Below are 26623 nucleotides of genomic sequence, written 5' to 3' on the forward strand. Positions count from 1 at the left end.
AGGCCTCAAAAAAGATCCAGGGCTCACTGAGGAAAGTAAACAAGCTGTTTAAAGAAGTTGAGTGCAGAGTAACAGAAGTAGAGGAGCGCACAGGCAAACTGGAGGACGACGTTGGAAAGTGGCAGGCGTTCAAGACAGAGCATCAGAAAGTGGCGGAGGATATCAGCTGGAAGAAGGAGGATTCTGAAAACAGGCAGAGACGGAACAATGTCAGACTTTTAGATGTGGCAGAAGGGACAGAGGGACAAAACATCAGACAGTTTGTAGTACATCTGCTTAAGGGGGCCTTTCCAGAATCTCAGTGGCAGTGGGATAGAGAGGTACAGAGGGCGCATCGGTTTCCCTTTACTCTGAAGAAAGGTCGTGGTCAGGGTACGGGTGGCACGCTACCCAGGGCAATCCTTGTTAATATTTGGAATTTCTTGCTAAGAGAGGAGATCATGGACAAGGCAAGGCCAGATAGTAGACGCACATTTGAAGGTACCACGTTCTTTGCTAGGCTGGACTTCTGTCACGTCACCGTCGAGCGTAGATGGAAACTTAGACAGATGATAGCACCTTTTCAGGCCCTAGGCTGTGAAGCTTATCTCCTCTTTCCGGCTAGGCTTAAGGCAGTAGTGAAAGGAAAAGTGTGGATGTTTTCCTCAGAAATTAAAGCCCAGCAATTTTTGGAAGAAATAAAGAAGCAGAAGGGCGGATAAGGGGCTGAAGCGCGAGGGTGTGGTTGAGTTGTTGATTCAAAGAGCTTTATCTATCAGGGTATTAGAATTAGGGAGCACACAGGGGGGCACACAGGACAGCATGGTGGGAGGTGGGGGAGGGAAGCAATTCGCACAACTCAAGGCGACCCCACATAGGTCTCACTACCTGTTTGCCTGTAAGAGGGTGTGGGTGTGGGGGGCGAGCGGAGTTAGGAGGGGGGTGGGGGAGGTATAGGGGGGAGAGGGAGGAAACGGTACACAAAGGCATGGTGATTGGGTGAAGGAGCAGCACACTAGGGTAAAGGATAAGGCACAAGGTACTAACAAGTTAGCAGTACTATTATTTGTCGGATGCAGTATGTATTTACATGACATGTAGAATAGCCTCGATAAACGTCTGTGGGCTCAATGAGATAAATAAAAGACTCAGACAGGCTGCACTTCTTAAAACACTACATCTGGATCTGGTTTGCTTACAGGAAACCCACATAGAAGGTAACAAATCATACTTGATGGAGCAGATGGGGTTTGAAGTGTTAGCAAAATCCAACCAGGGGACCAAAATGAGAGGGGTGGCAGTACTCGGGAGGCGGAGGGATGTACTGGTTAGAAGGAAAAAAGAAGATCAATGGGGGAGATGGGTCTTGTTGGAAATATTGTTTAAAGGGGATATTATTACTCTAGCCTCAATTTATGGATCCACAGATGATGACCCGGATGTTTTTCAGTATTTGGATGCAGAATTAGCACAATGGCCGGAACCAATTATTTGCTGTGGCGATTTTAACTTGCACAATCCTGATAGTTCTTTCTTGCACTCAGGGAGGCTGTATTCAGGGAGGAAAAAGAAAACTTATAGAGCCCTTTCAAATATGGCGTCGCATAACTCTCTGGAAGATCCTTGGGTTAAGTGGCACCCGAATCTAGATGGAAGCACCTTTTTCTCAGCCCTCCACCAGGTGCTGGTTAGACTTGATTATTTTTTAATCTCAAGAAATGTGCTCGATAGGTCAAGAATTGAAAAACAACCCCGTATTATTTCGGACCACAGTCCATTAATACTGACATTAAGAATGGGACAGGTTCAGAGGGAAGACACACAGTGGACTTTTGAAAGAGCACTACTGCAGGATCAGGAATACCGGGTTTACATGATGAAATGGATTAGCGATTTTTGGGACATAAATAGAGGGATAGCTCCACCAGGGGTAGTATGGGATACCTTCAAGGCTGGGGTTAGAGGGGAGACATTGAGTTTTGTACTATCCACTCAAAAGAAGGAGAAGCTTAGGGTAGAAGAGATACGGAAAAACCTTATGAAAGCAGAAGAAGAATTAGATATAGCTATTCGGCAGCACTCCCCGCTCGAACAGTGTATGCTCAGAGTTGTTGCATTTAAAGCAGACGCTCTGGAAGGTACGGCTAAAACTTAGTGAGAGAGTGGGTCACATTTTAGCTATTCGGACCAGGCAAAAGGGAGCGATGTCTGAAGGAAATCACGGATGTTCAGGGTAGTGTGATTACAGAAGCAGTTCAGGTGAGGGAAGTGTTCAGACAATTTTACTCTGCTCTCTATTCAGAAGATAACCCTGGCGATGAGAGGGAAATAGATAGTTACTTAAGAGAGGTGAGACCCCCAGAACTTTCAGTGGAGGACAAGGCAGGGTTGGAAGCTGCATTTCACTTAGAGGAATTGGTCTTGGCTCTGGGCAGCCTACCGTCAGGGAAGGCAGCAGGCCCGGATCAGATCCCAGTGGAGTTTTTTAAGGTATTTCAAACAGTGCTGGTAGAGGATATGTTTAATACTATGTTGTTGGCACAAAAGGGGGATTCAATTCCGGAGTCCTGGTGAGGGGCGGATATAATTGTAATACCAAAGAAAGGCAAACCTCTAACGGCCCCAGGCTCATACTGTCCGATTACGCTGATGAATGCTGATGTAAAGGTGTACTCGAAAATGTTTGCTAAAAGATTATCATATGTGACTGAGTCCCTGGTCACCCCCTCCCAACATGGATTTATCCCAGGCAAAGGGACGACACAACACATCAGGCAGGTGATCACGATGTTTGATGCAGCATGTACCCTGGGAGACCCTATGGCAGCTCTTTTTCTTGATGCGGAAAAAGCATTTGACAGGGTCTTCTGGGGCTATCTATGGTCAGTTCTGAGATGGAATGGCATAGGAGAGGGCTTTATAAAGGCCATACAGACTCTATATAAAAACCCGACAGCTAAGATCAGGGTAAACAGGGGACACTCGGCAGCAGTTAACATCTACAGAGGGACCAGGCAGGGGTGCCCATCATCTCCCCTGTTATTTGCGTTATATCTTGACCCGTATCTACGCAGATTAGAAGGAAACCTAGAGATTCCAACTATGGTTGTTTGATAAAAACGCTGGCATACGCAGATGATGTGGCCATTTTGACACCCAATCCCACAGTCGCGATCAGGGCGGTGGAAGTAGAGGCTGAATGTTTTGGACAGATTGCGGGGTATAGTCTGAATAACACTAAGACGCAAATAGTGGAAAACGCCTACTCCACCTGTAATGATCCTAGAGTTGTGGGGTCGGTGATATACTTGGGAGTGGCGATATCAGCAAGGTTAGACACGGTGGTAGGAAACAACACGGCCCCTTTAATATCACAGGTAAAGTCAGATTTGGAGAGGATGAATAACCTACATCTGTCGCTGGTGGGATGCACTAATGTTATTAAAATGGTGATCCTCCCCAAGTTTCTCTATTTATTTAGGTCCATCCCCCTGTTCTTTGAAGCCAGCTGGGTTAATGCGTTGGAGGCAATGTGCAATAGATTTATCTGGGCACAGGTTAAGACTCGCAGGGCTTACAGGTTTATCTCACTCCCACGAGAGAGGGGTGGGTGGGGAGCCCCAGACTTCAGACTCTATTACATGGCAGCAGCTCTGCAATATATGCAGGGGCTGATAGGAGGGGCCAACCTTGATCAAAGGGTTAGCAATTTCTCTACAGAGGTCCATGTGGTAGTATGTGGGGCGGAGGTTGGCAATTATTTTTTAAACTGCATTGATTTTGGGTACTTTTAAGAGAACAAGTTTCAAGACAATTGCGGCTGCTGTAAAAATCTGGAATGCTTTTTCAAAGAAGTCTTAAATGGGGAGATACAACAGATATGTTGGGTTGTATAATAATAGATCATTTCCTGCAGCAGTATTTGCAGATCAAACAATGTCAGAATGGGCGGCAAGGGGGATTTGACAAATTGGTGAACTAATCAACTCTGAGGGAATTCTACAGTTTGCAGACATAAGAAATGCATATGGTATTGATAATAGAGGTTTCTTTAAGTATCTCCAGATTAGGAGTTTTCTAAATAACAAAGTGGGAGGGTCAGTGGATTTTGGTAAGAACGAGATTTTGGAGAAAATAAGGCTTATGGGGGACCGCACAATCAGGTCTTTTTACGCAAGCCTGGTAAAGGAAAAAACTGATGACTTGGAAAAACACAGTAACAAATGGGTGGAGAAATTGGGTGGGGAAAGTGTGAGGTTTCAAGAATCACTGGATTTACGGCGAACAATACTGTGTTCATCCCCCTTGCAGTCCCAACACTACAAAACATTATATTCGCTTTATTTTACCCCTGCTAGGATAGCAAAGTGGGGTGGTATTGCAGGGATTAATTGTCCCCGCTGTAACTCCTTGGAGGCTGACAGTGTGCATATATTTGCTACCTGCCCCCTATTGCATACACTGGTTAGGGACATAGAGGGTTTTTTTATGAGGTCACTGGGGCTCCAAATAGCACTTACTCCATCTTGGATTCTTCTAGGGGTAGGCCCGGATGAGATTGGGGGGTATCAGGAATTTTTGTTTGTTGCCATGGCAGTGTACAGACTAACCAAAGCTAGGCCGTGGTTAGACAAGAACCCGCCGGTAATGCAAGTCTGGTTGGCTAACCTGCTGGCTGCATATAATATGGAGAAGAATATTTATGCTCGAAAAGGCAGGAGAGGAAGGATCCTAGGTTTGAGAATCTGGGAGCCCATAAAGAGATGGAAGGAGGGACTGGGGATACATCATAGTTGAGGAAAGGAACTGATGAATTCATGTCTTCAATGGAGTGGTAATTGAGGATGCGGGATTATCTATGGAAATGTATTGCGTATCTATGTATAAACTGATATGAAGCAAAGAAATGTGAAGTTATAAATGTATAATGTACAAAGTGTGCTAATAATGAAAAAAAAAAAAAAAAAAAAAAAAAAGCAGGACTGTTTTTGTGCAGGAAGGGAGACTTTCTTGCACCAAAACAATACTTATGCAGAATTCAACACACGTAAAAAGAGGAAATAATGAGGAGGAATGAAGATTCGTATGCCTCTGTTGGGAAGGCGTACTGTTTTGATGCATTCCCCAGTTTACAAGTCATAGTAAATATGGGAATGTGCCAAAATCCATGGATGGATACATGGGAATGCTCATGATCCACCCATGAAATGCATTCTTAACACAGATTAATGCAAGTCAACGATTTGCACTAACTTGTGTTACTCTGGATTTACTAAGCATCGCAGAGCCCCGCAAGGTGATTCCTCTGGGAACGGTTCCAGACACCTGCATGCTAGATAAGTTTCTACTGAAACTTATTGTTACTAACCTTCTCCCATTGACTCCTAGTAGATAAAAATGTATATATTCTATATATACTGGATCAAATTGCACATGTTTTAGCACGCTGCTCCAACTTACCACTTTCTAGCCTGAGGCCTGGTCAGTTGAAATGACAATTGTCTTTGATATTCGGCTTTACTACATATAGTATTGCAATAATCATTGTTTGAAGTTAGGGTTGTCTACAGGATTTATTTCATACTAGCTGTACCTTGCCACTCGTTGCTGTGGCTCAGTCTGGTTAAATGGAAGAGAAAGAAAAGACTAAGTGCTTGTTTCTAATATGTTTCATTTCAAAATGCTTGTGGGCACTCAATATGTTTTTGTGACTATTGTCACGTTGTGTATATATAAACACGCGCTAATGTTGCAAAGTGAACCAACTCATCCCCCCTCCCTCAACCCACTTCCCAGTCTGCCATCCTGACACCAACTGTCCATCCTAATATATGTAGACTAGTGTCTCTATGCTTCACTTGTAGTTGTTGCGCAGCAACGAAATCAATAGGGTCTGTTCGGCCTTTCGATTAAAAACACACGCCTATTGGACATGCGCGTATTCAAATCCAACGTTGTGTATATATAAACACGCGCTAATGTTGCAAAGTGAATCAACTCCTCCCCCCTCCCTCCACCCACTTCCCGGTCTGCCATCCTGACACCAACTGTCCATCCTAATATATGTAGACTATTGTCTCTATGCGTCCCTTGTAGTTTATGCGCTGCAACCAAATCGATAGGGTCTGTTTGACCTTTTGATTAAAAACACGCGGGTATTGGACACGCGCTTATTCTAATCCCACGTTGTGTATAAATAAACACGTGCTTAATCTAACCAACATTGTGTCAAAATCTCAAATCAATCGGTGAGGAAGTGTCAGGCTCCACCACAAGACTCCTTGGGGCTGTGCTGAGAGACCTATACCCACACCCACGCAACCACCCTGCTGCCCGGTACACACCACAGACTAACAGTATGGTTCCGTGAGCGCGGGAAAGGAAGGGTACAGCGGGGAGGGAGATCTGTAATGACAAAGACAAGGTGTTTAGAATCGCACCCCCTCCCTATCTACTCTAGAACTCTAACCACTACCAGTACTGTAATACACAACTCTTATGAATTCACAATCATACCTGAAAGGGAAAATGCAAAGTCTTTATCTACAGGAGAGAGAGGCTAGGGTCCTATATGTGACGGCAAACAACTGCAAAGAACAAGAAACAGTATGAGATTAGGTATCTTCCTCACCGATTGTATAAGCTTCTTTCAGCACCTCACCTACCACTTTATTTCAGTGTTCTGCATTGAGCCGCATATTCCATTTGCTTAGGCACCCCCCTTGTAGTTCCTCTCCTGCACCGTAGAAAGATAACAAAAGAGGTTGTCGACAGACAAATTATATGCAAAATACGGAAGGTTCACTGCACCTTCATATCATGTCTTTTCCTGCATTCCAACTGAATACTTTATAAACACGGAAGGGTTTGTATATTACAGTCTTGAGTTTCAATGCAATATTCTCTTTAAACAAGGTTGAGCCCAAATGGTTGAGAAGTGGATAGCGAGTCTATAACACCCAAAAGTGCGCCAATCCAACTCGCTCGAAAATGTCCTGACTTGTTCTCACCAAATCACGAGTATCCCAAGAGAATGCAGCCGCAATTCTCCACAAACGGGAAAAACAAACAGAAGTTTCTTGTGGACTCGTGTGCGTCTGATACACACAGCCGTGTGTATCTCCCAATATTGACACAGCGCTAGTTCCGCTTGTCACAGCGTCCGTGTGCCTCCAAATGGCAACCACACGGAATGTATTTACTCACAGTTGCTCCGGTTCTACTTCTTCCACCAACCTCGGCTCACTCGGCAGAATTATCGGCTCCGTTCTTCTCCGCCTCACTGCTTAAGTTCTGGGGCTGCGCGGCTGACGTCCTGCGCAGCGTCACCCCTTGGCCCTCTGGGAATTGTGGTTCCGATAGGAGAGATTGCCGAATACCACGCATTGCGTGGACAGCGGCCCACAAATAACCCATCCTTGACAGTACATCCCCCCTTACAAGGGACGCTGTCCAGGGGTCAGCCTATCGGGTCGCAGTTTGTGGAAACGGGACACAAGACGGGGAGCATGCACAGACCCCGCCGGTTCCCAGGAGTTCTCCTCAGGGCCGTAGCCCTTCCAGGAAAGCAAGTATTGGAGCCGCCCCCTCACCCATCTGGAGTCCAACACTCGCAACACCTCGTATTCCTGATCCTTCTGCACCCAAACAGGCACAGGAGGTCGATGAACAGGGACCCGAGAGGGTTTCAGAAGGGACACGTGAAACACAGGGTGAATTCTGAAATGAGCAGGCAACCTTAACTTCACCGCTACCGGGTTCACCTGTCTCACCACCCGGTAAGGACCTATAAACCTGGGGTGAAACACACTATGTCTCCTGAATCTGATATGTTTTGTGGACAACCACACCAGGTCCCCTTTATTGTAGACAGGACACGGCCTTTGATGTTTATCCGCCTGTGTCTTGTACCTCACCTTGGCCCGAACAAGATTCTTGCGCGTCGCCAGAAGAATCTTGAGAATGCGCAGCAATCTTGCCTTGACATCTGGCAGCCGGACGGTGTCTATGGGGAGGATCAAAGGATTGACTCTAGGGTGGTGGCCATAAGTACTGAAAATAGGGGAATGACCGGTCGAGGAATGTTGTGTGCTGTTGTATGCCAATTCCGCCACCCATAGCCAATCCACCCAGGAATCCGTATCTGCCTGAACATAGCAACGGAGATATTGTTTAAGGGACTGATTAAGTCTCTCCGTTTGGCCGTCTGACTGCGGGTGAAAACTGGTGGATAGGGAAGAAGAAATGTGTAACTCCGCACACCACACCTTCCAGAAACCAGCAGTGAATTGGGCCCCCCTGTCCGGCACTATCACCTTCGGGAGTCCGTGCAACCTCACTATGTGTATCAACAGGAGGTGTGCTAAACGACCCGCTGTAGGTACTTGATCACAAGCGATGAAGTGTCCCATTTTCGTAAGAAAATCCACAACTACTAGAATGGCCGTTTTCCCTTGGTCCTTAGGCAGTCCAACAATAAAGTCTACTGAGAAGCTTTTCCAGGGTGTTTCAGGCGTGGGTAAAGGTTGCAGGTATCCCTGGGGTTGTTGACGATCCGATTTCATTCTGGCACATTGCACACACTGTTTTCCCCAACGACTCAAATCCAGGCGGATGGAGGGCCACCAGAACTGCCTTAACGCTTTTTCCAGAGTTTTCACATGTCCCATATGTCCTGCACTAGGCATTTCGTGGCACCATTGAAACACAGTACGTTGTAAGGCTTTGGTAGGCACAAGCACTTGTTTTCCCTTGTATCACCTTCCACTCAGGGTGATGACGAAGCCAGGTTCTCCAAACGCATGACTGTATCCCTGAACGCAATGATCGGACAAAGTCTCCGGATTGGGCAACACACACCACTTTTGCTGGGTCTATGATGGATCTGTTCGGGTCACGGTATGCAGCACTGGATGTTCTTGCCGGGTCAGAGCGTCTGCTTTCTTGTTGTTCACTTCTGGTCTGTAAGTAACAATGAATTGATACTCCTCAAAGAACAGCATCCAGCGTAATTGTCTGGGCTTGAGATGTCTGGCTGCTTTTATAAACTGCAGGTTGCGATGGTCAGAATAGACCGTGACCTGATGAACCGCTCCCAACAACCAATGTCTCCACTCCAAAAAGGCGTCTCTTATTGCCAGTAACTCTTTTTCTGCGATGGTATAATTTACTTCCGCCGGACTGAGTTTCCTTGACATGTAAGCGATAGGATGTAGGATTCCAGTGGTTTCCTGTCTTTGCTAAAGAACCGCTCCCAAAGCAACTTCAGACGCATCAGCTTCCACAATAAACGGTAGGTCGGGGTTTGCGTGAGTCAATACAGAAGCTCTGGTAAAGGCATCTTTCAACCCATCAAACGCACGTTGAGTTTCGACATCCCAAAGAAAAGGGATGTTCTTTCTTGTAAGACGGGTTAAGGGGGTCACTAGGGCAGAGAAACCACTTATGAACCGTCTATAAAAGTTAGCAAAACCCAATAGACACTGGATATCCTTGACTGTACATGGACGAGGCCATTCCTTTATGGCTTTGACTTTCCTTTCGGCCATTACCTGACCTGATGGCGTAAGCATCACTCCCAAGAATTCAACAGTGGTCACGTGAAATTCACATTTTGTGATTTTACAATAAAGATGGTGTTTCATCAAGGCTTCTAGCACTCTGCTCACGTGTCTTTGATGTTCATCCGTCGTGTTGGAGTATACCAAAATGTCGTCGATGTAGACAACTACATAGAGGTCCAGGAACTCCTTTAATACCTCGTTCAAAAAGAATTGGAACGCGGCGGGGGCGTTACACAGCCCGAAGGGCTTCACTAGATATTCGAAGAGCCCATACCGCGTCTTGAAAGCCGTCTTCCATTCATCGCCCCTTCGTATGGGGACCAGATGGTATGCCCCTCGCAGGTCCAGCTTGGTGTATATTGTAGCTGCTCTGACTTGTTCCAATAAAACTGGTATCAAGGGCAACGGGTACTGATTCTTTATCGTGATGGTATTTAGGGCGCGATAGTCAATGCAGCACCTCTTTTCGTCGTTCCCCTTCAGTATAAAAAATAACGGCGACGACGCCGGTGACCTTGAAGGGCGAATGTACCCGAGGGCCAGGTATTTGTCCAAATAAGCTCTTAAGTATTCGGTTTCAGGCACCGTAAGGGCGTAGAGCCTACCGTTCGGTACCACTGCTCCTGCAACGAGATCAATACGACAATCGAAGGCTCTATGAGGCGGAAGAGCCTCCGCCTGTTCTTCACTGAATACCTTCGAAAAAGCAGAATAACAGGACGGTAACTTCACTTCTTTTTCAGCCGCTGTGGCGATGTTATATACCAATGCCAAGATCCGAGACGGACTCTCAGTATTCACTAAACACTGTTCTTTGCAATAATCCGAGACAAAACTGATCGTCCTCGAGGTCCAATGGATGTATGGTTCATGTTTTTGAAGCCATGGAAGCCCCAAAATGATGCCATATTGTGGAGCTTGTATGATGTTAAACGAAATCGTTTCCTGGTGCAGGCCGTTGCATATGCACCGATATTCCGGGGTGTGGTACTTTATGGGTCCTGCGATCAGTTCACTACCATCTACCGCATATACCGGCTCAGGTTGTTTCTTTGCAATGAGCTGTATCCCCAGCCTTTCTGCTTCTGTATAGTCCATAAAACACCCAGTGGCCCCAGAGTCCACCGTAGCCTTGACTCCTTTTTCTCCTGTCTCCAAAGACAAGGACATGGACAAAAATACATGATTCCTTTCTTGATCGCAACAGGGCGTAATTGAAGGGATGATGGTTCTGCTTGAGGGTTCCCCTCCTTCCACTCTCAAGCACTGGAGTTTTCCGTCTTCTTCTCCAATGTTCCGGCTGCGGCTTGACCAGTCCTAAACCTTCCGGTTTTGGGTTTCACCGGACACTCCCGTAGGTAGTGCCCCTTTTTTCCGCAATACAAACAGAGGCCATTTTTTCTGCGATGCTCTTTTTCACTAAAAGACAACGAAGCCCTGACAGCTCCTATCTCCATTGTGTCTTGGGCGGAAGTGGGTTTCTCGCCACCCCCTCCTCCTTGTTCATGAACCACCACGACAGGCTCTTTCTTTCTTAGTTCGCCTTTGCGCTCTCTTATTCGGTGATCCAGACGGAGAGCAAGCTCTATAAGCGCAGAACAGGTACGGGGTTGAGGGTCAATGTGTGCCAGCACATCTTTCATTTCGTCATTCAGACCTTGGTAGAATAAAGCAGACTGTTTGACCTCAGGCCAATCCGTTTCCGCAACCAGACGACGGAAGTTGTTCAAATAAGTCACCAGATGCGTATTACCTTGCTTAAGAACCAACAGCTCTCGGTCCGCTAAAAAAGTTTCAGCTCTGCGGTCGAATGTCTTTTCAAATTCTACCCTGAATTCATCCCCATCGTAGAGTAAGGGGTCGTCTCTTCTAACTACCGGGACCGCCCACTGTGCTGCCTCCCCACCAAGGTAGGAAATCAAAAAGGCCACCCGGGCCTGGTTTGTTGAAAACATCTTTGGTTTGCACATGAAGTGTAGGAGTATTTGTGTCATAAAAACCTGCACCTTTTTATTGTCCCCATAAAACCTTTCAGGGGGAGCCAGTGGTATTTGTGTGGGCATTTCTACGACCAAGGAAGGGGGAGAAGATGTACTAGCCCCAGCATCAAATGGATTCCCTTGCATCCGGTCCCTGCGGGCCCGTAATTGAGCGTTTTCCGACCTGGAAGCCGCCACCTCTCTATTGGAGGCAGCCAGTTCCGTCTGGACTAAAGCTAGGGCTGCCAGAACGTCATCAAGCGTGGCCATTCTCAGTCAACACAGCCAAGAGGAGGACAGTTTCCGTGGGCCGATAATTCTGTCAGGCTCCACCACAAGACTCCTCGGGGCTGTGCTGAGAGACCTATACCCACACCCACGCAACCACCCTGCTGCCCGGTACACACCACAGACTAACAGTATGGTTCCGTGAGCGCGGGAAAGGAAGGGGACAGCGGGGAGGGAGATCTGAAATGACAAAGACAAGGTGTTTAGAATCGCACCCCCTCCCTATCTACTCTAGAACTCTAACCACTACCAGTACTGTAATACACAACTCTTATGAATTCACAATCATACCTGAAAAGGAAAATGCAAAGTCTTTATCTACAGGAGAGAGAGGCTAGGGTCCTATCTGTGACGGCAAACAACTGCAAAGAACAAGAAACAGTATGAGATTAGGTATCTTCCTCACCGATTGTATAAGCTTCTTTCAGCACCTCACCTACCACTTTATTTCAGTGTTCTGCATTGAGCCGCATATTCCATTTGCTTAGGCAACCCCCTTGTAGTTCCTCTCCTGCACCGTAGAAAGATAACAAAAGAGGTTGTCGACAGACAAATTATATGCAAAATACGGAAGGTTCACTGCACCTTCATATCATGTCTTTTCCGGCATTCCAACTGTATACTTTATAAACACGGAAGGGTTTGTATATTACAGTCTTGAGTTTCAATGCAATATTCTCTTTAAACAAGGTTGAGCCCAAACGGTTGAGAAGTGGATAGCGAGTCTATAACACCCAAAAGTGCGGCAATCCAACTCGCTCGAAAATGTCCTGACTTGTTCTCACCAAATCACGAGTATCCCAAGCGTTTCCCCCCGCAAGAGAATGCAGCCGCAATTCTCCACAAACGGGGAAAACAAACAGAAGTTTCTTTTGGACTCGTGTGCGTCTGATACACACAGCCGTGTGTATCTCCCAATATTGACACAGCGCTAGTTCCGCTTGTCACAGCGTCCGTGTGCCTCCAAATGGCAACCACACGGAATGTATTTACTCACAGTTGCTCCGGTTCTACTTCTTCCACCAACCTCGGCTCACTCGGCAGAATTATCGGCTCCGTTCTTCTCCGCCTCACTGCTTAAGTTCCGGGGCTGCGCGGCTGACGTCCTGCGCAGCGTCACCCCTTGGCCCTCTGGGAATTGTGGTTCCGATAGGAGAGATTGCCGAATACCACGCATTGCGCGGACAGCGGCCCACAAAGAACCCATCCTTGACAGGAAGTTTCGGAAACACCAACTGTCCATCCTAATATATGTAGACTATTGTCTCTATGCGTCCTTTCTTAATGTTGCAAAGTGAACCAACTCCTCCCTCCACCTACTTCCCGGTCTGCCATCCTGACACCAACTGTCCATCCTAATATATGTAGACTATTGTCTCTATTTGTCCCTTGTAGTTTTTGCGCAGCCAACCAAATCGATAGGGTCTGTTCGGCCATTCGATTGAAAACACGTGCATATTGGACACGCGCCTATACTAATCCCACATTGTGTATATATAAATACGCACTTAATCGAATCCAATGTTGTGTTAAAATTTCAAATCAATCGGTGAAGAACTTTCAGAGATTTAAGATTTTGACCAAACGAACATTGACATTTTTATGTGTCTGTTCGGGCTTTTGATTAAAAACACGTGCTTATTGAACACGCGCATATTGGAATACAACGTTGTGTCAAAATTTCAAAGCAATCGGTGAAGAACTTTCGGAGATTTGCGATTTTGAACAAACAAACATTTACATTTTTATTTATATATAGAAGATTTAGCAGTTTTATTCACAAAGTTGCCCGCTTCTCTGTTCTTTATGTAGCAGTCTTTGCATGTGTTTGCAATCTATGCATCTATCTGTATTTTAATATCACACTTATGCTTACTCGTGAATGAGGTACAGGGGATCCACAGATTAGCGACTCCTGCTGGAGGAGAGATAATGTTTGCAGTATTATACTTCTCACTGCTTCAAGTGTATCATACCTGTTTGTTGAGTTTGTCTGCCTCACTCCTTCTCATTCCATCTGTCTCTTTGAATCAGTCTGTGATTGCTCTAACTCGCAGTGTCTGCTTGATTCTTTCTCAATAATGTCCCTTTGATTCTCTCTCTTTCTCTCATCCTGCCTCGCTATGTTCCCTGTTTCTACTTCTTTCTCTTCCCTCCCTGCTGTTACCATCTTCTGTTTCCCTATGTGTCGCTCAGCTTCTTCCCTCTGTTTCCGTCCTTCCGCTTTTCCCGTCTCACCGCTTCACCGTTTCTCTTCTCCTGCTGTTACCAGCACTCTCACATCAACCCACCATTTTATTCTATAATACTATTGAATCCTTTGTGTCTTTCTTGCTCCATCCACTGTTACCAGCTGTGACTTTTTATTTTGCTAGTTTTATAACATTGCAATGGTTTTTAGTAACTATGCAAAATAAAAATAAACGTGAAAACTGTTACCAGCTGTGTGTCTTTATCCTGCTTCTCCTCTGCCTTCGTTCCCTTTCATCATCTCTCTTGTGCTTTCATTCCCCTCCCCCACCCTGCAGCAGTTCACCATCCTTAGCCATCTCTGTATGTGCCTGGCTCCCACCTAGACATCCAAACAATGAGCGCTGCAGGGGTGTCTCTGTTTATCATTATTACCAGATAGGTAATTCGCACTACAAGGCGCCTGTACATAGCTCACTGAAGAATGGACATATACTGCCAAGGCAACTCTGTTTTCAGCAAAACAAACTCAGTGACAACGGTGTCCAACAACATGTGCCCTCAGAGCAATTAATGATAGGGTTAAACAATGTGTTTTGTCACAGTCAGCTGCTGGATCATGTGACTAAGAGAAAAAACACAATTGCCAATACTGGACTTTACTTTCTATTTTCTGGTATAACCTTTATGAATCAAACATACCGGTCCATTTTATTGATTATGTCACTAGTTTATTTATTCATTTATTTCACTAGTGGAACTTTTTTTACTTTTTAAACATATCACATTTTGTTTTTTTGTGCATGTATAATCAGATATAAAACAATACAATTCATAACATCAAAATTACAATATTCAATATCATTACAAAATTGCAAAACATCCTACCCACATTTTGGCCAATACATTCATACCTCATTCATACAAACCCACATATATACAATAAAATACAGAATGACCCTTTGTCAAAAACCCTGATTATTTGTCCATATAGATGGTGTTACAGTTCTTAATTGACAATCCTACTCCGTCAGCACTAACATTTGGAAACAAATCCTTATATCCAAAAACTAGAATCATCTAATTATTCTAATTGACAATGGGCCCGGTCAGGTCGACGCGTTTCGAACCCCCAATTGCGGGGTTCTCCTTAGGACCAACAATCTCTACAAAACAAAAACATACATACTAATTTAAAACAACTGCTAGAGCAGACTCGGTTACTCTAACTTACGCCACCGACCGGTAGCCAAAACCGTACCTTGTTGATATGTGACTGAGTTCCTTTTGGGAAGGTCGAGTTGGGTGGACACAGATCACGAATTACACACTAGACAAGGGACATAACAAAAGCTTATGTCACAACAGTTGTTTTGATCGTGTTTGATAATTCTCATTATACTGCACTACCTCACACTCACCTATTTACTCATGTGAGGGGCCATGCGCTCCTATGAGAAGAGGGAATATCAGCGTGTTACTCGTGTGTATAAACAACCAACCTAGTTGGTAAAGATATAACAAGGCGTCCACCACAGCGGGCTTACCAGGGCTGTGCGCGGCTTAAAACTTTGCCCAATCTTTGAATTCGCCCAGCGTGGGCCTTTGTAATGTGGCCCTGTGTAGAGAAAAGGGGCAAATTTAGCTCAAAATCGCCAACTAGCGTTGGTGTACTTCGGCGGAGGGGGTGCCTGCTTACCTTCGTATGTAGCCAATGGATCCTGTCACAGTAACCCGGAAGTTTGCTAGAGACGTAATCCTACGTCTCTTTTCACTACTTTTCCACCACACCTTCACGTGATCAGAATGTTACACGTAATAGTGTGCGGGGGGGCTTGCCTTCTAAACAATACTAACTTTATTGAAACTCCACTTTGCACAAAATTACTCGGGCAAGCATTCCATTTAGACGAGCATTCTGGTCATAGTGGAATCAATGTATATCGAAGGGGTATGTCCCGAAAAAGCCGATATTAAGCTCTTATGTTTGGATTTATAAATCAGTCGATATGAGATTGGCGCCCTGGTCTCATAATACATTGGTTGAGTGTAAAAGAACCTGACTGCATAGCTGGTTGCAATGACTCCATAGTGCATCCGTTATTCCCTTCGGCGTGCATCCTGGTCATTATAGTGTTCATGTGTATTAAAGACATACATCCCCCAAAGCCGCGCAATTCAACCTATATAATGTTATTATATTTGGTTTACAGGACCCACCATGGATCAATATTAGCGCACTCGTTAAAAAACAATTGGTTCATCGTTTGTACCCCCACAGCTGGTTGCCCTGACTTAATACTACATCTCCTATTTCACGGATTCCCTTTAAATATCTCAGAGATTTCATTCAGCCCATTGATGGCTGTATTATATTTCATTATGAGCAATGCTTCCCGCTGACTGAGTTTTCCTTCTATGTCACCTCCCCGTGGATCTTTGTCGATGTTAGAAATGATAGTCCATCGTAGGTCCTCCTCTTTATGGTTTTTTGACAACCAATGTTGTACCAGTGGTGCATTTGGTGTTTCCATCCTTATTCAGGATTTATGCTGCGTGATCCGCTGTTGTGCCTCCTGAGTAGTCTTTTCTATGTATAATTTGGGGCATGGACATGTGATCCCATAAATCACATTCTTTGTCTGGCAATTTGTAAAGGTCTCATGTTTCCAATGGATTCCATTAAACGTAAACACTGCTCCTTCGTTAGTCTGTGCGCAGCACGAGTAATTACCACACTTATGGTAGCCCATAGTGTTGGTTTAGAAGCAGGGGGCAACGCCGCCCTCACAATCTGGTTAGCTACACTTTTTTCTTTTTTAAAAGCAAAAAGTGGGGGTTCCCTAAAGTCATTGTGTAGATCCTTAATCAAATGCCAATTCTGCATTACCATTTTTTGCAACTGATGGGCATTAGGGCCAAATGTTGTGACACATACAATTCTTTTCTGTTCTGGTCATACTTTCTTTTGTAGTCGTGTTTCCCTCGGGACCCACCAAGCTCTCCATAAAGAATTTTTGAACAGTTTATTTGGGTATCCTCTTGACCACTAGTCGCTCTACCAATCCATTTGCGTGGATAAAATATTCCTCCTTGTTTGAGCAGTTTCTCCTTATCCTAAGGAATTGTCCAAATGGCAGATTTTGTTTCAGGCTTCTGGGGTGAAAGCTTGTATAATGGAGCGCTTTGTTTCGGTCTGTTGGTTTACGGAACAATGTGGTCCCTAGGATCCCCTCCACTGCATATACTTGTACATCTAAAAAAGTGATGCTTTTATTGGAAGAAGTAAAACTGAATTTAATATCTTCCGTCCTCTGGTTAATCCAAGTCATGAATTCATTTAGTTTTTCTTGTGTCCCTGACCAAATCATAAATACGTTGTCTATGTATCTCATATACTTCGTAATATGTTCGGCCTATGGGTTGTTGTTGTTAATAAATTTATTTTCATATAGACCCATAAATAATACCGCCAGTTCCGGTGCAAAGGGGCAACCCATGGCCACCCCGTTGGTCTGATAAAAGAAATCCATATCAAACTGAAAGTAATTACTTTGCAAGGCAAATTTGGCCAGTTGGATTATGAAGTTCGTGGGAACTCTAGTTGGTCGTTCTATTTGTTCTAAAAAGAAAGTCAAGGTTTCCAATGCCTGCTCCTGGGGTATCTGTGTATATAAGGAAACTACGTCCATAGTCACCAATAGCTGCCTTGACTCATCAAATTGGACTGATGTTATTTGGTTAAGGAAAGCTGTCGTGTCTTTTAAATGTGCTGGAATTTCTTCAATGAATGGTTTGAGGAAGAAGTCAATATATTTTGACACTGGTTCTATCAATGACGCACAACCCGAGATTATCGGGCGGCCCGGAGGGTCTATTTTGTCCTTGTGCATTTTAGGAAGGACATAAAACATCGGTGTCCTTGGGTACTTCATCTGGAGAAAAGTAAATTCTTTAGGTCCTAGGATCCCTAAGTCAAGGCCCTCCTGAAGAATGCTAAAAAGCTCTTTTTGCAAGTCTTCAGTGGGATTTTTACTGATCATCTTATAACAGTTTGGATCGTCCAATTGGCGTCTGACTTCCTTTTTATATCTATTGATATCCCAGAGTACTACCGCCCCTCCTTTATCCGCCTGTTTAATCACTAGTGTTTTGTCATTTTTTAGTGAAAAAATTGCCTCTTTTTCTTCTCTAGATATATTAAAGTTGACATAATGTTTTTTGTTTTCCAGCACTGTTATCCCTGAAAGTATTGCTCTTTCAAACGTGATTACCTCCTTAGGAGTCTTGAAACCGGGTGGACAGAAGGATGACTTTTTATGGAGTCCTGTGACTTCCGTCGCAGTTTGCTCAGGTGTATCTTTAAAGAACGTCTTCAGGCGGATTTTTCGGCAAATTTGGAAGGTTTCAAGCTTCATTTTTACAAAATCGGTCGGTCTCACCGGGACATATGATAGTCCTTTCTTCAGGATTGATGTTTCTGGGGCCGATAAAATTCAGTCAGACAAGTTAAAAACTGGTGATAATTCTAACTCCTGTAGTATTGGCGTCTGGTTCTCATTTCCCATGGTTGTAATTTGAGCGAGTACGTCCCCTTGTCCTTTGTTGGCCTCTGGCTAAAAAAGGCTGAGGATTTTGTTGTTGGTTATGCTGATTTCCTCTATAATTCTGATTACTCCTCGGTTCACTTGTATCAGTCTCTCCTCCTGAAGAAGAAGATGTATCAGAGAATGTCAGAAATGTATTCCGTGAGCGACCTTGATTGTCCACAAAGAATCGTCGATGGGCTGGTCTGAATAGAAGTCTTGTTGTAAATAGCGGTAGACTGCCTCCAATGAGAAGTTCTTTTTATCCTGATGAAATGTATTCCCTTTCTGAGTCACCGTGTAAGCCTTAAACTCAAGAATTTCTTTCTCTATTTTTTCCAACAGTCCTTTTGCGTCAGTAATTAATTGGTTGTTTTGAATTTCCGTTTCCAGGGCCGAGATCTCAGCTAGCTCTTTCAAGGAAAGCCTATGGGCTGTCTCGACAGTGAGGACCATCAGGTCTCTACTGCATTTGGTCTCTATCCCACTAAACCCTTTCTTATATTCCGGGTCGTCGACAAATACCATCGGTGTATTTCGGATTTGTAGCCCAGTGGGTATTGTACCTGCTCGCAGGTGTGCAAGTAAAAAATGACCGTGTAGATCGGTTCTGATCTGTTTTTTTCCTAACCTAATCAGTCTATCAGATTCATTTTGAGTCTTAGCTGTAAGACCTAAGGTAGCGGAAGTGAAAACCGGTGGTGCACTGATTAATTTTTGGATGTGATCCTCGCTATACGAGAATGTATCCTTCTCAGACATACTATACAAAAATACAATTAACACTTAACAATCGACAAAGACAAAACTCAAAAACATGCACCTCACCCAAAGATAACACTAAATTCAATGTTTCCCTGACTGTGAAAGGTAAAATTTTACCTCTGTGGACCTCGCGAGCCAGTGCCTGCACTATACCTCGAAAAACAGCACAGGGTCGTGGCTCTGAACCAGTAAGGCTAAGCCCAATGTACTAAGAGAACAACACAATTGCCAATACTGGACTTTACTTTCTATTTTTTGGTATAACCTTTATGAATCAAACATCCTTGAAAGAGCTAGCTGAGATCTCGGCCCTAGAAACGGAAACAACCAATTAATTACTGATGCAAAACGACTGTTGAAAAAAATAGAGAAAGTAATTCTTGAGTTTAAGGATTACACGGTGACTCAGAAAGGGAATAAATTTGATCAGGATAAAAAGAACTTCTCATTGGAGGCAGTCTACCCCTATTTACAACAAGACTTATATTCAAGACCAGCCCAACGACGATTCTTTGTGGACAATCAAGGTCGCTCACGGAATACATTTCTGACATTCTCTGATACATCTTCTTCTTCAGGAGGAGAGACTGATACAAGTGAACCGAGGAGTAATCAGAAATATAGAGGAAATGAGCATAACCAACAACAAAATCCTCAGCCTTTTTTAGCCAGAGGCCAACAAAGGACAAGGGGACGTACTCGCTCAAATTACCAACCATGGAAAATGAGAACCAGACGCCAGTACCACAGGAGTTAGAATTATCACCAGTTTTTAACTTGTCTGACCGACTTTTATCGGCCCCAGAAACATCAATCTTGAAGAAAGGACTATCATATGTCCCGGTGAGACCGACCAATTTTGTAAAAATGAAGCTTGAAACGTTGGAATTTTGACGAAAAATCCGCCTGAAGACGTTCTTTAAAGATACACCTGAGCAAACCGCGACAGAGGTCACAGGACTCCATAAAAAGTCATCCTTCTGTCCACCCGGTTTCAAGACTCCTAAGGAGGTAATCACGTTTGAGAGAGCAATTCTTTCAGGGATAACAGCGCTGGAAAACAAAAAACAATATGTCAACTTTAATATATCTAGAGAAGAAAAAGAGGCAATTTTTTCACTAAAAAATGACAAAACGCTAGTGATTAAACAGGCGGATAAAGGAGGGGTGGTAGTACTCTGGGATATCAATAGATATAAAAAGGAAGTCAGACGCCAATTGGACGATCCAAGCTGTTATAAGATGATCAGTAAAAATCCCACTGAAGACTTGCAAAAAGAGCTTTTTAGCATTCTTCAGGAGAACCTTGACTTAGGGATCCTCGGACCTAAAGAATTTACTTTTCACCAGATTAAGTACCCAAGGACACCGATGTTTTATGTCCTTCCTAAAATGCACAAGGACGAAATAGACCCTCCCGGCCGCCCGATAGTCTTGGGTTTTGCGTCATTGATAGAACCAGTGTCAAAATATATTGAATTCTTCCTCAAACCATTCATTGAAGAAATTCCAGCACATTTAAAAGATACGACAGCTTTCCTTAACCCCTTCGACGCTAATGACAAAGCCAGCTCGTCATGGGCGTTACCTGCGCTACGCACATGACGAGCTGGCTTTGTCACAAACCGCATTTTTTTTAAATGTCAGCGCGCAGCGGGAAAACCCGTTAGCGCGCATGCGGTTAACCAAATAACATCAGTCTAATTTGATGAGTCAAGGCAGCTATTGGTGACTATGGACGTAGTTTCATTATATACACATATACCCCAGGAGCAGGCGTTGGAAACCTTGACTTTCTTTTTAGAACAAAGGGAATGACCAACTAGAGTTCCCACGAACTTCATAATCCAACTGGCCAAATTTGCCTTGCAAAGAAATTACTTTCAGTTTGATATGGATTTCTTTTATCAGACCAAGGGGGTGGCCATGGGTTGCCCCTTTTGCGCCGGAACTGGCGGTATTATTTATGGGTTTATATGAAAATACATTTATTTTCAACAACAACCCATACGCGGAACATATTACGAAGTATATGAGATACATAGACAACGTATTTATGATTTGGTCAGGGACACAAGAAAAACTAAATGAATTCATGACTTGGATTAACCAGAGGACGGAAGATATTAAATTCAGTTTTACTTCTTCCAATAAAAGCATCACTTTTTTAGATGTACAAGTATATGCAGTGGAGGGGACCCTAGGGACCACATTGTTCCGTAAACCAACAGACCGAAACAAAGCGCTCCATTATACAAGCCATCACCCCAGAAGCCTGAAACAAAATCTGCCATTTGGACAATTCCTTAGGATAAGGAGAAACCGCTCAAACAAGGAGGAATATTTTATCCACGCAAATGGATTGGTAGAGCGACTAGTGGAAAGAGGATACCCAAAGAAACTGTTAAAAAATTCTTTAAGGAGAGCTTGTTGGGTCCTGAGGGAAACACTACTACAAAAGAAAGTACGACCGGAACAGAAAAGAATTGTATGTGTCACAACATTTTACCCTAACGCCCATCAGTTGCGAAAAATCGTGATGCAAAATTGGCATTTGATTAAGGATCTACACAATGACTTTAGGGAACCACCACTTTTTGCTTTTAAAAAAGAAAAATTTTAGCTAACCACATTGTGAGGGCGGCGTTGCCCCCTGCTCCTAAACCAACACTAAGAGGCATGCTGGGATTACCTCCAATAGTGGGCCACCATAAGTTTGGTAATTGCTTGTGCTGCGCACAGACTAACGAAGGAGCAGTGTTTACGTTTAATGGAATCCATTGGAAACATGAGACCTTAACAAATTGCCAGACAAAGAATGTGATTTATGGGATCACATGTCCATGCCCCAAATTATACATAGGAAAGACCACTCAGGAGGCACGACAGTGGATCACGCAGCATAAATCGAGAATAAGGAAGGAAACACCAAATGCACCACTGGTACAACATTGGTTGTCAAAAACCATAAAGAGAAGGACCTACGATGGACTATCATTTCTAAAATCGACAAAGATCCACGGGGAGGTGACATAGAAGGAAAACTCAGTCAGCGGAAGCATTGCTCATAATGAAATTTAATACATCCATCAATGGGCTGAATGAAATCTCTGAGGTATTTTAAGGGAATCCGTGAAATAGGAGACTTATTATTAAGTCAATGGCAACCAGCTGTAGGGGTACAAATGATGAACCAATTGTTTTTTAACGAGTGCGCTAATATTGATCCATGGTGGGTCCTGTAACCCAAATATAATAACATTATGGAGGTTGAATTGCGCGGCTTTGGGGGACGTATGTCTTTAATACACATGAACACTACAATGACCAGGTTGCACGCCGAAGGGAATAACAGATGCACTATGGAGTCATGGCAACCAGCTATGCGGTCAGGTTCTTTTACAATCAACCAATGTATTATGAGACCAGGGCGCCAATCTAATATTGATTGATTTATAAATCCAAACATAAGAGCTCAATATCGGCTTTTTCGGGACATGCCCCTTCGACATACATTGATTCCACTATGACCAGAATGCTCGTCTAAATGGAATGCTTGCCCGAGTAATTTTGTGCAAAGTGGAGTTTCAATAAAGTTAGTATTGTTTAGAAGGCAAGCCCCCCCCGCACACTATTACGTGTAACATTCTGATCACGTGAAGGTGTGGTGGAAAAGTAGTGAAAAGAGACGTAGGATTACGTCTCTAGCAAACTTCCGGGTTACTGTGATAGGATCCATTGGCTACAAACGAAGGTAAGCAGGCACCCCCTCCGCCCAAGGACACCAACGCTAGTTGGCGTTTTGAGCTAAATTTTCCCCTTTTCTCTGCACAGGGCCACATTACAAAGGCCCACGCTGGGTGAATTCAAAGATTGGGCAATGTTTTAAGCCGCGCACAGCCCTGGTAAGCCCGCTGTGGTGGACGCCTTGTTATATCTTTACCAACTAGGTTGGTTGTTTATACACACAAGTAACACGCTGATATTCCCTCTTCTCATAGGAGCGCATGGCCCCTCACACGAGTAAATAGGTGAGTGTGAGGTAGTGCAGTATAATGAGAATTATCAAACACGATCAAAACCCAATCAAAACAACTGTTGTGACATAAGCTTTTGTTATGTCCCTTGTCTATTGTGTAATTCGTGATCTGTGTCCACCCAACTCGACCTTCCCAAAAGGAACTCAGTCACATATCAACAAGGTACGATTTTGGCTACCGGTCGGTGGCGTAAGTTAGAGTAACCGAGTCTGCTCTAGAAGTTGTTTTAAATTAGTATGTATTTTTTTGTTTTGTAGAGATTGTTGGTCCTGAGGAGAACCCCGCAATCTGGGGTTCGAAATTCGTCAACCTGACCAGGCCATTGTCAATTAGAATAATTAGATGATTCTGGTTTTGGATATAAGGATTTGTTTCCAAATGTTAGTGCTGACGGAATAGGATTTTCAATTAAGAACTGTAACACCATCTATATGGACAAATAATCAGGGTTTTTGACAAAGGGTCATTCTGTATTTTGTTGTATATATGTGGGTTTGTATGAATGAGGTATGATATATTGGCCAAAATGTGGGTAGGATGTGTTGCAATTTTGTAATGATATTGAATATTGTAATTTTGATGTTATGAATTGTATTGTTTTATATCTGATTATACATGCACACAAAAAATGTGTGATATGTTTAAAAAGTAAAAAAAGTTCCACTAGTGAAATAAATGAATAAATAAACTAGTGACGTAATCAATAAAACGGACCGGTATGTTTGATTCATAAAGGTTATACCAAAAAATAGAAAGTAAAGTCCAGTATTGGCAATTGTGTTGTTCTCTTAGTACATTGGGCTTAGCCTTACTGGTTCAGAGCCACGACCCTGTGTTGTTTTTCGGGATAATGTGACTAAGCACCAGCATGAAAACTTTCCAAGTCCAAATCTTCTCCAATTTAAGGTTCCTCTGTGTTTATTTTCTTGTTCTTCAAAATTACACCCTGGGCACTCGGTACATCAGCCAACACGTGTTTCGTCGTGTAGTATTACAACACTTTGACTTCCTCAGGGCTGTAACCAAATAAACAGTTCCCATCAGTCTCGACGGCCTACGTATGGCTAGTGGTTAGTAGTGTGAGAGTACAACACACCCAGAAAACGTGTAATAAAGTCTGCAAGTTCATAAGTTTCAGTACAGAAGAGTATGGAAAGATAGTAGTACCATTCCCAGTCCATATTTCACCTTCAAGTTGTGAGTCAAGAATATCCTCATGACAGAGAAGGTTTGAAGGAGTAAAGGCAACAGAAATAACATGCCTAGTTCCACGTAATACACTACAAAGTCACCTATGAGTCCATGGTTCTCTATTTCACACCGGGCTCCTCAGATTCAAATCGTTCTCAAAGCCTAAAACAAAATCACCAAATTAAGTCCATTCTCTCAATGCCTAGGCTATGGCATATTTAAAATAATCCTTAACATCGCTCTATATGTCTATTCATTCTAACTAACTAACTTACGATTCACCACACAGTATAATGAGAGGAAGATTACACAAGTATAGAGACAATCCACTGGGGAGACCAATAATCTCGGGGATTGGTGGCCCGACTGAAAGAATTTCAGAATATATTGACATATTTTTGAGACCATTTGTGCATAACCTACCCTCATATATCCAAGACACTAAGCATGTGTTGAACATTATGTCTGATGTTAAGTGGGAGGCTGGCATGTATTTGGTTACTTTAGATGTAGTCTCTTTGTACTCGAATATATAGAACACCAATTGGGGATAGCAGCAGTGGAAACCTTTTTGAACAGAAGACCAGCTGAGTTTCTTGAGCACACAAAAATGTTACTGGAAATGACTGAAATTGTGCTCAAGAACAATGTATTTTTATTCAACCGCAAATGATATAGACAATGCCTTGGGACCGCGATGGGTTCCAGATTCGCTCCGTCCTTTGTGAACCTCTTTATGGGGTGGTTTGAGTCGGAGTGGATCTGGGGCCGTCGCGGACGCAAGTGGGTGGAATATATACAATATTGGGGTCGTTTTATTGACGATTGTCTTATGATTTGGACCGGGACCCTTGACAATTTGAATTGTTTCTTTGAATACTTAAATGAGAATGATGTAAACTTACGATTCACCACACAGTATAATGAGAGGAAGATTACCTTTTTGGACATAGAATTATATGTCCAGGATATGAGACTTTGCTCCAGGATGTATCGAAAGGAGACAAGCTGTAACTCGATACTTCATGCGAGGAGCTGTCATCCGAGCTGTCAGATAAAATCGATACCTTACGGAGAAATGGTCAGAGCGAGGAGAAACTGCTCAGAGGAAGACGATTTTCATGGGAACATATGTGATATGGTTAATAGATTTGCAGCAAGAGGTTTTGAGAGAGGTGATTGATAAGGCCAGGAGGAGGGCATGTGCACTCTGGCGATCACATACTTTGATACCGAAGAAGGTCAATAATGATGACAAGAAAGAACAGAAGGTACGTCTGGTGACCCACTATAATGTGGAATCAAACAGATTGTACTCTATTATAAACAAACATTGGCACTTACTTAAAGCGGATAAGGACTTACAACCATATGTTAGTGCGAGACCGAGCATAACCTTCAAAAAGGGCAAGACACTAGCTATTGACCTGAGTCCCAGTTATCTGGTGAAAACTACGATGACCTGGCCTTTGAACAGAATAAAGGAATTTAAAAAATGTGGGCTTGTAGCTCATGTAGATGGGCCAGGAAGAAGGTGACGAGTTTCAGTTATAATGGCTCAGATATATTCCAAATTGATGCATTTATTAATTGTGACACGACTTTCGTGGTATATATTATTGCCTGCACATGTGGGCAGATTTATGTCGGCAGCACGATAAGGAGACTCCGGGATAGAATGATAGAACATTTCCGAGCATGGAAGAATGGGGACACTAGATACCCAATAGCTGCCCACATTAAACAGAAGTCTGAAAAGAAGAATGAGCATCAGTTTACTTTCTATGGGATAGACCATGTGCCACAAGACCCCCGTGGGGGCAATCGACTATTACGGTTGAGACGTAGAGAAGTCATCTGGATGAAGAAACTTAGAGCGGTAGAGAAAGGTCTGAATATTGATAATGAATATCAATTTTTTCTGGGACAGGACTAATTGGTACATAGATAAGTAGAGAAGCCTTTACCATTGGAGGCCATGGAGAATATGGATATGAACAATGTAGCTGATACAATTTTTATAACATACGATGCTGTAACAC

The sequence above is a fragment of the Lissotriton helveticus genome, chromosome 7 (genome assembly GCF_964261635.1).
Source record: "Lissotriton helveticus chromosome 7, aLisHel1.1, whole genome shotgun sequence".
Lineage (NCBI taxonomy): Eukaryota > Metazoa > Chordata > Amphibia > Caudata > Salamandridae > Lissotriton > Lissotriton helveticus.